The 13319-nt window shown below is 40.0% G+C and overlaps 1 pseudogene; it reads right to left on the bottom strand.

Moving 5' to 3' along the window:
* Window positions 1-6266: 6266 nt before the first annotated feature.
* On the bottom strand, window positions 6267-12848 carry LOC119732558 (annotated as a pseudogene).
* Window positions 12849-13319: the final 471 nt, after the last annotated feature.

Raw genomic sequence — 13319 nt, 5'->3', positions numbered from 1 at the left:
ACGGACAATATATGGGCCTATTCAGGGCGATACGTGCGTTAAATAAAAAAAACACCCGAACTGCCGCTTGCACAAAAAGGGCAGCAATTCTTTGTAAAAAAAGGGCACTCTTAAGCGCTGGGGAAATAAGGCATTTTAATGGAAAAGGGCAGTCTTTAGAAAATATTGGGGGGGGGGAGGGAGGGGAAAAATACCCCCTTACCCCCCCCCCCCCCCCCCCAGCTGGCTTCACCTATGGCTCCTGCTTATATATCATAGGGCCCCTCCCCTCCCCCCCCCCCCCCCCCCCTCCGCTTTGTGTTTTACGGGGAAAACAATCGGGCTGACATTTTATGACGGATGTGCAAATGCCATTTTCAAATAATTTTAAACCCCCCCTCAAAATGACTGTGCTACGCTACTGTTGTGCAGACATCAATTTCAGATACTTAAGATTGTAAATAGAGATCTGCAAACAAGAAGAATATCATATGAAACGGTGTGGAGAATTTACTTTCGAAAAATACTGTTAAAGGGAAGATAAAACATTTGCAAACATCAAAAAACAAAATGGTCAAATTATCACAAAATATCTTACTGGATTGTTATAGAATGACAATCTTAAGCATCCTGTAAAATCGTGGCTCCTGGTGTGCTGACATTTTCAAGAAAACTTGTATATTTTCAATGCTGGTCGGCCGACCAGCGTTGGAGAAAAGTTGCTTTTAAAATACTGCTCCTAATTTTTCACATTTAGTTATTCTGCCTTTTCGTTTCAATTGATTACACGCCTTTGCAGGGGTACTAGCCTGCTAGACTGATTCGCTGACCTAATTCCCCAAATCCTATAAATTGCTCCGTTTCATCTTAAGTGGGGTCATGCAGGGAACCAGGCTACAAGAACATGATTGGTTTTCTTGGTTTTCCCAGCATCTACAAGCCCTAAACGTGAAACAAGTCAGTTAATAACAATATTTTCCATAACAAAATTTATTTAACATTTATTTCTGAAAATTGCAGCAAAAGCAAATGTTGTACATTCCCTTTAACCTAGGCCTAATTCTTCTAGATAAAACAAAAATGGGCAGCTTGAAATAGTGAATTTGTTTGTTATTAAAGACGTATTTAAATTGGACCAAGATCATCGGTTCATTGATGATATCTCTTTTTATGCTCTTTTTCCTCTAGATCATGCATGGGTTACGTACCTCCAGTTTCTTGGGATATGCCATTGCTGGCCAGGAGTTTGCTATTAAAGACTACCATTATAGAGAGATTGTTGTCCGGCCTATATATACTTCACATGTAAGTTGTCACCCCTAGCTAGGACATGGTACTAACTTGGCTCCGTAGGCTCACGCGAAGACCGTGATATAGCTATAGTTTCTGCGCATTCAAGAAGTTGTGCGTACTTCACGCGCAATTAAACCAGTACAGTTCGCGCCCCCTTTGTGTTGCGTCAATGGAGCCAAATTGAAACATTGATTTGAAAATATTCAATTCAGAATCCTTAAAGGTACTAGCTTTTGCTGTAATTTTCATAAAGGATGGATAAGGATATTGGTATTTTAATGGAAAATATTTAACAGATTCAAGAGTTTCTTAGTTAATAATTTAATTTATTGTTAGCTTGACAACTATTCACCATTGGTTCCAAGACAACTGTAGTGCAACAAAGAAAATGAAAATGCAATTATTTGTGGTATGTATTTGCTTATTTTATCAATCCACCCACTGTAAAATGTATTAAGACCAGCACTATAAGCAAACAATGAACAATGAATGTACATGACAAAATTGTATATTTCAAAAAGAAATTATAACTCACCCAGCTCTATTACATATGTTATCAGCTACCAAAAACAAACTTGAACAAAGACCAATCATGCACTCTCTTGTTACTTTATGACTGTACAGAGGTCAACAAGGGGTCACTGGGAGGTCAAAGGTGACATCTGGAAGGATTTGATCCTCTGAGGATTGGACGTGATGAATACGGTAAAACCAAAAAAATTACTTCTGCTTCCAGTTACCCGACCGACCCCATTTTTAAGCCGCGACCCTAAAATTTTATTTTTAATTAAAAAAAACCAAAAAAAAATCAATAAACAAATAAAAATCCTGATGTCTTTTCTGTCTTCAGAAAACACCTCTCAACAACCCTTTTGCCTAAAAAAAATGCTTGTGTCTACTTCACTCTACTTACCTGTAGAGCAATATTCCCTATACCGGCAGGTATTTCCCGCTAAGAGTTTTATACAGTAGCGCCCTCTGGTGTCCTACCCATAGTACCATGCAGCATGCGTGCCTCGTGAGCGTCCTCTTTTCTCTTAGCGGCAGGTCGGGTAGGACATGTGTAAAATAGCTCCTGTTTTTCCTCGTCAATTTACTACCCTTTTTTCGCTTAAGAGAAGTTTATAATTAAAAGAGTTAATCAACAGTTTGTAGAGATTCTCATCATCTTCTTGGTTATATTTATTCGATTATTCATAAATAACTAAGACAGTTTACGCATTCCTATTGGTTGAGAGCCCGTCACGTGGCTGGTCTTAAATGGATGATAAAGACGTGACTATCTGGTCTTGACACTTTTCCAGTGTCACATGAAATTTGGACTCCCACGAAATCCGGTGCCTTTTAACGTTTCATTGGTTGAATGTTCACATTCCTCACGTATGATGCGCACTACTACTAGTGAATCAGTATTTCATGGTCCGAAATTCACACCACACCAGCCCAGCTGCGTTTTGCGGGACGAGGAGTTGTAACGAGATGTGGAGGGGCATTCCATATTATAGTCAGAGGGGTGCTTCGTAAAACATGAAGTAAAATTGTTGAACAAAATGGTTGACAACGTCTAGTTTTTGGCATGTTTTGATTTTTGGACCGAAGAGATTTGGTTTTTTGACCGAAAAGGTATTTATGAATGGGAATAAATATGTGTATTAAACACTCTGTTTAAGACCGGAAGGAGTCTGGCCCCACCGGTCTTAAACAGAGTGTTAATTAATACCTCCGGAACACACATTTATTCCTTATTATGAAGCGTTTGGGGAGAACTGATCTGTCACTAACTGGGGAGAATTGATCTCGTACGGGACGGACCGAGTCCCTCGTCCAGCACCCTCAGCCACTGCCAGCTGGGGACGTTGGCAGTTCCATTGACCAGTTAAAGGGACCTCGGTCTCCTTCTCCGGTCAATTCAAACGGCACCCAAACAAAAGGCATGCTCCGGCAAGGTTTCTATAAAACTACTTCCTGTGCCGGAGCAAAGCCTACTGACAGGGCAAGCGTGGCTTGGGTATGAGCACCGCTATAGCCCCCGGCCCTTCCCTGAGTTTGAAACCTTTCCCATGTTCAGAATAAGTTCTTAATTTTTTGCAATATATTTTTTTTCGTAAAGAATGTATACGAAAAACGATGGAATCTCCCAAAAGAGGGCAAAAAGCCATTTACAGAATTAATGGATTCATCCACAGAATGAGAATTTATGGAAGTCCCATATCAAATTTTTTAAATTATTTTTTAACGGTAGCTACTTGACAGCTTGTGGCTCAAAACGATTACGATTTCATAAGTTTGGCACTGTAAAAGGATTTGTTTGTTCTTAGAACAAAACTAATCAGCAATTATTACCACAAAGCAAGTTTTTAGTGCTCATCAGGGCATGCTCGACCGGGACGGAACCCGTCGGGAAAACCGTCAGCACGTGTGGGAAAATTTTATCATAGTTGCAGGGCCGCATAGGGCTGCGATTCTCAATGCCATTAAGTCAATTTATAATGGTATTTTGTTTACACAACAAAAATAAGATCATCCTTCAACTTGTGTTGTATGGCATGTGGAAATTGTGGTGCTTAGTTCTGTCAGACGTGCACGGTACACACGTGTTTGTTTGAACAGGGAAACGGCCTATGCTTTCCGTTGTAGCCCAATACATTGTACCATGGATATGTACTTTATGTATGCACTTCCGAAGCCGAACTGAACCGAAGTTCGGAGAAAAAAATTGAACCGCAACCGAACCGAACCAAACTTAAGCCGGCCCTTGGACCCCATGCTGTGAAACGCTCCGTTTGCTATAGACTTGGCTTCCCGTAGTTTCAGGGATTGTAACTAAATGGCCATCCTACCTTCTACTACCTTGCTATGCCCCTGATGTCCAGTGATGGTCAAACAACCATCATTGGAAAAAAAAACTTACTTTCCCCATATGCCCCAGTTTCCAAATTTAGTCCATACGTGTACTTTGTTTGCAATAACACATTTGCCCGAAGACTATAAATTGCTATGTTTAGGTCAGGGAACCAGAGTATGTGACCAAAACATTTTTTTCTTGTTTTCTCCAGCATCTATAAACACAAATTGTAAGCATATTAACCCCCAAATCCTTTAATTTCTGAAATTTCAGCAAAACTGACCAAACGTTGTACATAATTACCCTAATAACTTAGGAAACAGTTGATGTTTATCCTCAAGTTGCAAATTAATGTTCCATTCCAAATTTGAACTTTTAATGTCATCACCTTTGGTTTCAATATTAGGTCAGTGATGGAGAGAACATGGTCAAAGCACTGTTTCAGTTGCTCGCTGCCACCAGCCAGCGGTGATATTCATCAAGAAATTGATGCGCTCTCTGGGACATCCAACATGAGCATGAGTCATCCTGATGAATCAAAGCAGAGTTCCTGGTGCAGTTAGTAAGTTTGGTTTGTAGTGTCTAATATCTATTTCTAGATTGATCATTGTAGATAAGGTAGTAATTTATTGCATTCTGGGTAATTTTGCTGGACCATCCTAAATTGAGTCCCCCAAATTCCCCGCTTGCAATGGAGCTGAATCATAAGTCTGACGTCTCGTAAATCTGAAGCTTCATTAGTCCAAAAATATCGGAATTATGAGGCGTTGCATTTGTGTTTAGGCATCTTAGTTAGGGCAGGCTTCAAAATTGACTGTTCGCGAAGTCAGCGAAGGTCGCGAACTAATTTTGATTTCAAGTTGGGAGTAAACTTCAAGCTGTGCAGGTTCATTTGCATCGCATGACAATGCGCCTTTGTTATGCTAAAACTATGCTAATATGCTACAGCTGCTGAGTTCGCGAAGTGCGCGAAACTGGCGTACGCGGAGTTCGCGTAAGCTACCGGTCAGTGCTCCGGTAATATTCAGGCTTATTTGTGTCGGCGGTATTTGTTAAACCAGGAGCTAGCAAGGCGCTGTGTTCCCGAATATTTTTTGATAAGTGGCAAATTTCCGTCACATCGTTTGATAATGTTGACAACTTGAAATCAACTTCCTAAAATCGGAATGAAAATTCCTTGCCGCAAGTTTCTTGGCCCTTGGGCAATATTTTAACTTCACACCTGCGGTATTCATCAAGCACAAAGACTGCCAAAATGTATTTTCAGAAAGCGTTTCGCCTGAAAAATACGATCTATATTATTTGTATATGAACTGCACTTTTTTATATAATTAAGCACCGATTGTCGTGATATGGAAAAGTATACTATCCATGGCTTCCGATTTCCGCATTCTGTAGAACTTATTTACTGGAGATGTTGTCTGCATGTAGCCCTTTCTATTTTTCCTCCGTAAGGTAGAATTGAAGAGGAGTATATCAGGCCTAATACGTTTATCAATAAAACAACTTCAAGTTGCTGCGGATCTCCCCGGCCATGCTCAGAGTTTCACTCCGAAAATAAATACTTCCGTCTTTTTTTAAATGCATTAGCAATACATAACAAATTTTCTATTGAAGGAGGTAATGCACCCAAACGCAAATATTTTAGCCGAACAATTATTAACCTTTATGCCTAATGACCGTACAAGCAATTAAAAAAATCAACCGTAATTTTAGAGGGATAATAAAAAGCGTCCAATTAGGATAGAATAAATCATTTCCCGTTTCTTCAAAACATACATGTATATGAAAATTTACCGGAACCGGCACCGACCTCTTCGTCATTGATTGCCCCACCTGATTCTTTTGACGAATCGGTCCTCATGAGCACTCTGCTGTTCCCCCGCCGCGTGATGACCTGTTGCAAGAGGTCATTGCGTTCCAGAAGCAGATCTTGGCCCGGCTTGCCACCGTCGAGGCAGAGGTTGCAGCCGCAAGGAAATCGTCCGATTTGAACACTGCAGCTCTGGCTGAGGCCATCAAATCATTGGCAGCCGCACAGCAGTCCCAACCATCCATCGGTCTCAAGCAGGGTCCCTCAGTCATCGAGACTGACCCTGACACTGTACACATTGGACACGGGAGCAACACCCTTGCCATCTCCAAAGCATTGTACATGGATGTGTTCCACAAGTCGGCCAATGCCCAAACACTTTGCCTCAAACTTGTCACCATCTTCTACACCGCCGATGACCTTGCCGAGCGGTCCTACAGCGGAGGCATTTTTGCTGCAAAGGATGGCGGTGGAAGTACCATCAAAGTGCCACTCACCAGCGAATTTAGATTTCAGTGCATTATTAAGCAAGTGGCAAAGGTTTTTCCCGGCGGCACGACCGGCCCACAGCTGCGGAGTATTCGCAAGAGCGTCAACGCTAAATGCCGGAATCAAGCAAAGAGTATGTCTTAATAGGTGCCCCAATGCAAGTAAAATGTCAGAAATCAAATTGTAACATGGAATCAATCTTCTGTTTTATTGCTTTGAATTTTATATTCATCAAATACATGAATACCCCAGTTAACTTTTTTGTCCATTGCCAATTTATCTAATGCCGGAAAAATGTTGCTTTTAATTTTATTTTCGTATTTTCCTGTATTTTCATTCAGCAATTGGGGTTTTGGGCTTCTAACTTCTAAATTTACACGTATTTACCAAATATTTTCATTCCAATCAAGAGCCTTTGTGCATATATTATTTCCATCAAAACGAAGCCGTTTTTCAACTGCATGTTTTTATTGTTTTATTTATTATAAGCTAGTCTTTGACATAATATATGATTATTTCAGCCTGTTATTTATTGTTATTTGCTATTTTCGATATCATTAAAGGTCAATAAATTTTTCTTGAAAAACAGAAACATCGAGCATCTCCTTTTTTGAGTATGTGTTTCTCTTTTAATAAATGAATAAATACAAATATAGAAAATAATAAGTATTTAAAAAAACAAAAATTACATAGTGGCACAAGTGATTTAAATTAAACATGAAGTTGGAGTGGATCTGATCTGTTCTCTTCCTATAAACTGTTGCTGAAAAGGTCGCAATTTGAAACAACTATAATAAACTGTATACTGGCAAGACCCTAAATTCTTTAAACTCCTGATAAAATATTAAAAGCTGTACTATTACTGACAAGAATGGTTTCGCTGATGAATATGCCAAATCTCGAACGTAAAAAGAAGGCCGTTCGAAAAAAAAAATCATAATTTGATGGATGAATTACATTTTGAGAACTAAAAATTGCATAAAATTTATCTCTCTCAGATGACGTTACTGCCTACACGTTGTCATGTGCATTACGGTATTGGGAGTCAGATTAATTAAATAAATATTTACATAAACAAATCAATTAATGAAAAACTGGAGTGGCACAAGTGGTTGCTATTAAACATGTTAAATGAAGTTGCAGTGGATCTGTTGTCTTCCTATGAACCTGTGCTGAAAAGGTCGCTATTTGAAACAACTGAAAGAACATTAAAATATATTGTATTCTGGCAAGACACTAAATTGTGTCAACTTCTGATACTAATTAAGAGCCGTACTAATACATGTACTGACAAGAATGATTTTGCTAATGAATACGCTAAAAGAAGAGATAATTAAATTCAATGAATGGATTACATTTAGAGAACTAAAAAGTGCACAACCTGGATCTCATTCAAGCGACCACACTGCTTTCAAATTCAAGCAACATGCGCATGTTTAAAAATGTTTGCACACTGCGCATTCACGCACCTGATGGCATTGAACACGGGTTTCCTACGAAGATGGCGTCGTGTGAGAGAGGTCTACTATGACCTACTCTGCAAAAAGTGCAAGAAAACGCAGTAATCAACATTAATTTAATTGTCAAGACTTATTTATTTCTTTGCCGCTGTGGATGAAAAAGCCTTGCATGGTTCTGACGGTCAGACTTTGAGGTGAACAGGTAACTACAGGTTGGACATGTACCCAGCTGCTTTTCAGCAGTGGATGGCATATTTGCATCAGGTTGCCCAGGATCCATGCTCAGTGCCTCAATAAATGACACAAAATGTCCAGGGTGAACTGTTGACGGTATCGGTGATGGAAACTTCTTGTACAGGTGGACTGCTTCAATGTTTCTGATGGGTTGCTCCGCTTAGTGTGCACACTGTTCCAGGGGTAGGCACTTGGAGAAAATAATCATTCCCTTCCGTCTGTCTACATGTGTCTTGAAGAACTCCATATCTGCTGTGATGTTGGCCTTCTTGATGTCCTTGTACGGTCCAGTCAGTAGTTTGTGGATGCGTTCCTGTGCATCCGTATCGTAAGGTGTAGACTTTTGTGAGCTTGGGCGGTGACTCACGTTGATTTTGACCCCACCATAGTGAAGGTCAGTCCAGTATCTGTCCAGCTGTCGTAGAGCGGCATCAAACACCTGCTGTTCCTTCAGATCTCGCTCTTCAACAGTTAACCGTTGCTGCGGCGGTGTGGCTTCTCCTGGCAACCTATCTGGGAGATAGATTGATACTGAAGCCCTCGTTAGAACGGACCAGACGTGTTCGATCGGATTTCTTGCTGAAAATCCGGGACAGTATGCGGTGGCCAGAAGAACGTCCAAGTCCAGATCCCTAAACAGCTTCATATAATACCACTGATTTATGAGGTGATGCATTAAAATCTGCTTCTCCGTCGGCTAGGATGGTTACACAGCTCTTCTGGCTTGCCTGTATAAGTGGAGTCAGGTCACTGGCATGGCTCGCAATATTCGTTTTAGTGCGGGGTCCTCTGTTGATGACATCAATGCTGGAACGCGGAGGGAGGCTGTAGCAATAAAAAATATATAAAACAAAAGAAAATGATAACTTAATATTTTGTCATTTTTACAAGACGCAATTGCATTGCCACAAAAGGGCAAGTCTGTGAATATGTAAGTACACTTTAACTTAATCTATTTTTGAAATGCAATGTACCAATGTAAATGACAGTTTTTTAGTGTTGAATATTAACTGACTGAATCTTTTGTTCTGTCAAGATAATTTGTTATCATTGAAGGAGAATTTTGTTTACCTCCCCCTTTATTGCATGTCTTCGATAGGGCTGTCCATTTTGCGAATACTACAGAATTCAACGATGATTACTCAAAACTGTGTTTGACAGAATATTCAGATAATCAAATGGGCCTTAACCAACTTAAAGGATGTGAACAATGAATCGTCGTTGACAATACGTTCATACAAGTGTACATGACCAAAAAGTGGCACCTAAAAATAAAGCACCGCGACTTTTCAATAAAAAAAATACCACAGTCATGCGTGTGCAAAGAATTTTTCTCTTCCAAATATTGAAACCAGCAAAAAAGCTATTTGAGTATTTGGTTGAGTATTTGGTTGATAATCGAATACTCGACTATTTGATCTATTCTAAAAGTAGTAATCACCTGTAAGTTTGGCGGCCAAGCTTGTCATAGGTAAGCTGTGGTGGGTTTGGTGGCATCATCCCCATGTATCCAGCAGGTGTGATGAGGAACCCTGGGTTGGGGAAGTCATGATCCCAGTAGTTTGGAGAATCAGCCGTTGGGTAGATCCGTGTGACTTGGCAACGCCGGTCCACTGCTGTTGTACAGGAGCTTATCCTTAATTTGTTCTTGTTATCAACGGAGAATGCTACCGATGAAGATGGAAATCTACTCACTGCTTGTAAGGCGTAACTGACCCGGGATGAGTAGTAATGCTCATCAGAGTTTTCTGAACGCTTGGAGTTCTCCTTGCGGGGAACCTTTGCATCGATGTAGCCCTTGTAGTATTTGGCTGACTTGCAAGCAACTGAGGGGCCTTCATCCACCGCCTTATGGTAGCCAAACCTAAAATAAATTTATAAAATAACAGTTTGGTTTCAAAAATATTGAAATTGCATAATGTGTAGGTTTCGAGACCAAATATAGGACAGTACTGTGAGAACTTGTATACCGCCTCTTTTTAGATTAAAGTGAACAAGATGATTGTGGTGTTTTTTTTTCTTTGTCGTAGTTTATGGTATATATACACCACGTGATTTTTTTAAAATTCTGTTTCAGTTTCTGGTATAATCAGCACTTAAGCAAACAAAGCTGAACAGCAATGGTATGCAGTTGAAATATGGCAAGGGGCAAAAGAGTAGAGTTTACTTCCTGTACATGTAAATTCATTTAACAGGCTTTGTTCTTCACCAATAATTTCATGTATGAAGCCAACTAACCTGCAAATTTCTAAACAATTTGTCTTGCCAATGTTTTCACGATGTTCTTTGAGTCCAGGAACAACTTGAAGCAAGTGGTTCCGAACACGTTGCATTGTTGTTCCACAGCTTCCAGTCAGTTCTTGACGCCTTCTGTGAGCTTCAAATCCACTCTCCTCGACGAACTTCTGTGTAGTAGCTACGATGCCTGGGAATAGTTGTTCAATGGAGGGTCGGCCCGCTCGGCCTCGTTTAGCAGATGTATTGTTCTGAGACTCACTCAGAACACTGGCTTGGCGTTTCCCTTGCAAAGGCTGCACTTGGTCAGACTGGTTCATCCTCTGCAGTACTAAAAAAAATATGGATTTAGATATACTGATTAATTATTGCTATTATAAAACTGTTTAAAGAAATTTTTAAATAAATTACTTTTTTGAGAAGAATTTAAGCCACAGTTGTATGTAGGAAACTGGCATGAACAAGCGTCAATGGTACTCAACCCAGCGTCAACAAATGTTGTACATGTATAGGTTTGTGAACATCAGAAGTAGCTTTATGTGGTAGAAATGGCAACAGAGAACATCTTCACTTCAGCATATCATTCAATTCAAAGTTTTATTTTCAACGCGAAACCTACAACGAGTTTGTCGGTGTAGAGTTTTTGCCATCTTGTACACGTGATGCAGCGATAAAAACAAGATGGCGGCCAATACTAAATCAACAGACATATATGTTTTGAGTGGGGAAAAAACCTCCAACTTTTTAAATAATTTTAAATTTAATATATATGCTGAATACATTCTTTTTTGTGCTATCTCTACCATATGAAGCTACTTCAGATGTTCCAAAAACTACACAAAATGTTTTGATGTTTGTTGGCTCCAGTTGATGTTTCAGATGCATTAGTATGCCCCTTTAATATTGCTAAATTACATGAGTAAATTTAAATTATATGAATATCAAGCTGCAAATGGATAGGCCATTGTTGTCACCATAAATTCAGGGGCGACATAAGCCCAGTAAATTTTAAGAGTAGGGCCTAGACCTTTTTTTTTTTTAGAAACATTTTTTTCAATGTTGTCATTTTACACATATACCTAGATGCACTAAGATATTTTTAAAAGCTTTCCCTTTTAATTTCTAGCAACAAGCCATTATATAAGCATGTTAAGTGCCTATTATTAAACAAAGAAAAAATACTTACATCGAAGCGGGTCAGCCTGTTGGCAATTACTTGCACCAGCGTGAGCGGCATTTGCTGTCGTGACCATTGTGCTTGCAGCCATTACAGCCGTTGCTCAAGATGCTTCGCAGGTAGTGTTGGTAGATAACAAATTAGCACCATGTTCAATTCGCTGGGTAAAACGAAGTAAATCAGCAACCTCTGGAAGCAGCCCAGAAAATTCATCCATGGTGTGGTGCTGCACCAAGGAGCATAGAGCAAAGAATGCAAGGACGAACTTGTTCTTTTATTTACGTCTTGTGTCAAACTACATCAACTAGTAATTGTGTGCTTCTCTATGGTTACGATGCGTCGAGCCGGTTGATTTACGTTGACAGCTACAGCGCCGCGGACTTCGCGAACCTGTGCTACCGTCGTGATCCCTGCATCAATACATCAACCAACGTGTAAAGGTTGCAGAGGGAGCTGACTCTAGTGCTACGCTGCAGCACAGATGCGCACACTAATCTTGTAGACTATCTATTGTGTACCGTCCAAGCCACTGCATGCTATGCGTGTACGTGTTTATGTTGTTCTGAAGGCTCGATACAAAAGAAACTACTTTTTTTTCCTTCTCGTCATCGAATCCTCCAGCATTTCCTTTTACTATAAGTGGGCACAAGTCATATGGAGGTCTTGATATTTTTACGGCTTTGTTTTGTACGACACCGACAGTAAACGAAATAATCTAATAAAATAATACATATTTTTTCACAATAATTGTTTTAATCAACATGGGTAATATAGTTAAAAAAAAAAAATTCACGAAACCATTTTTTTCGAGACTTCCATGAATGGGAGCGGTTTTATTTTTCATTTCAAATTCACTTATTATTCTTCAAAGATGTTGGATTAGGGCGTCCGACGAATATCATTTTTAGCGAAAAATAAAATTATCCTATTTTGTATCGCCATGATGAAAATTACACAACAAAATCAATGGAGTTTGAATCAGCTAGCTTCATAGGTGTTTGCATTTTGGAGATACAACAATTTAAATGGCCGAATTTGGAGTTTCAATTCAGTGAGATTTACATTATACTTGTATACTTTAAGCATCTTTTAAAAATCTTTATTCTGTTCCGGGAAAAAATATTCCAAATGGTCACAATTTATGGCCAACCGTCCGTTTTTTTCCCTTCACACTGCGCCAGACCAGCCGTCCCTTCGGAATGCCTTGATATCGGCGCCCAATATACGCAGTCGGTAGTTCGACCCAAAGGAACGGGCATTATTAATCTGAGCACACGTTGCGCTGGAAGTCAGGTCCCATGCAACCTTTATATGTTGGTCGATGTATGTTGACACGGGGAACACGACGGCAGCACAGCTGAGGTTCGCGAACTCCGCGTAGCCTGATACAACCTGTACAGTAAACAGCCGTCGGCAGCTCCAAACGACGCCCGCATGCTTTGTCTGGCGCAAAAGGATTCTGGTCAGTTTGGCTACTCGCCAAAATAAAAGGGCGTGGGAACTTGAAATTGTCACCGGCGCTGCGTAAGACAGACAGGTTTATCGTCATGACGACATTTCACCACCAATGAGATGAGCTGGGAAACGTTCGCGCCAAACTGATTTAAATGATAGACAATAAGACCCGCCCACACATCCCATATAAAGGTTGTCTTGTGCAAGGCATATCTATAGTAACAATGTTGCCAAGGATATTTTAGTGACGTGTGGGCTTCGTAAAAATTCATGAGTGACAGTTTCTATACTTCCCGATAGAGAGTTGATCAACAGTTGTCTTCAGTTTATTCGCATTTC

Source organism: Patiria miniata, unplaced genomic scaffold (genome assembly GCF_015706575.1).
Source record: "Patiria miniata isolate m_02_andy unplaced genomic scaffold, ASM1570657v1 HiC_scaffold_24, whole genome shotgun sequence".
NCBI lineage: Eukaryota > Metazoa > Echinodermata > Asteroidea > Valvatida > Asterinidae > Patiria > Patiria miniata.
Note: the sequence above shows the minus strand (reverse complement) of the source record. Positions and strands in the feature narration are given on the sequence as shown.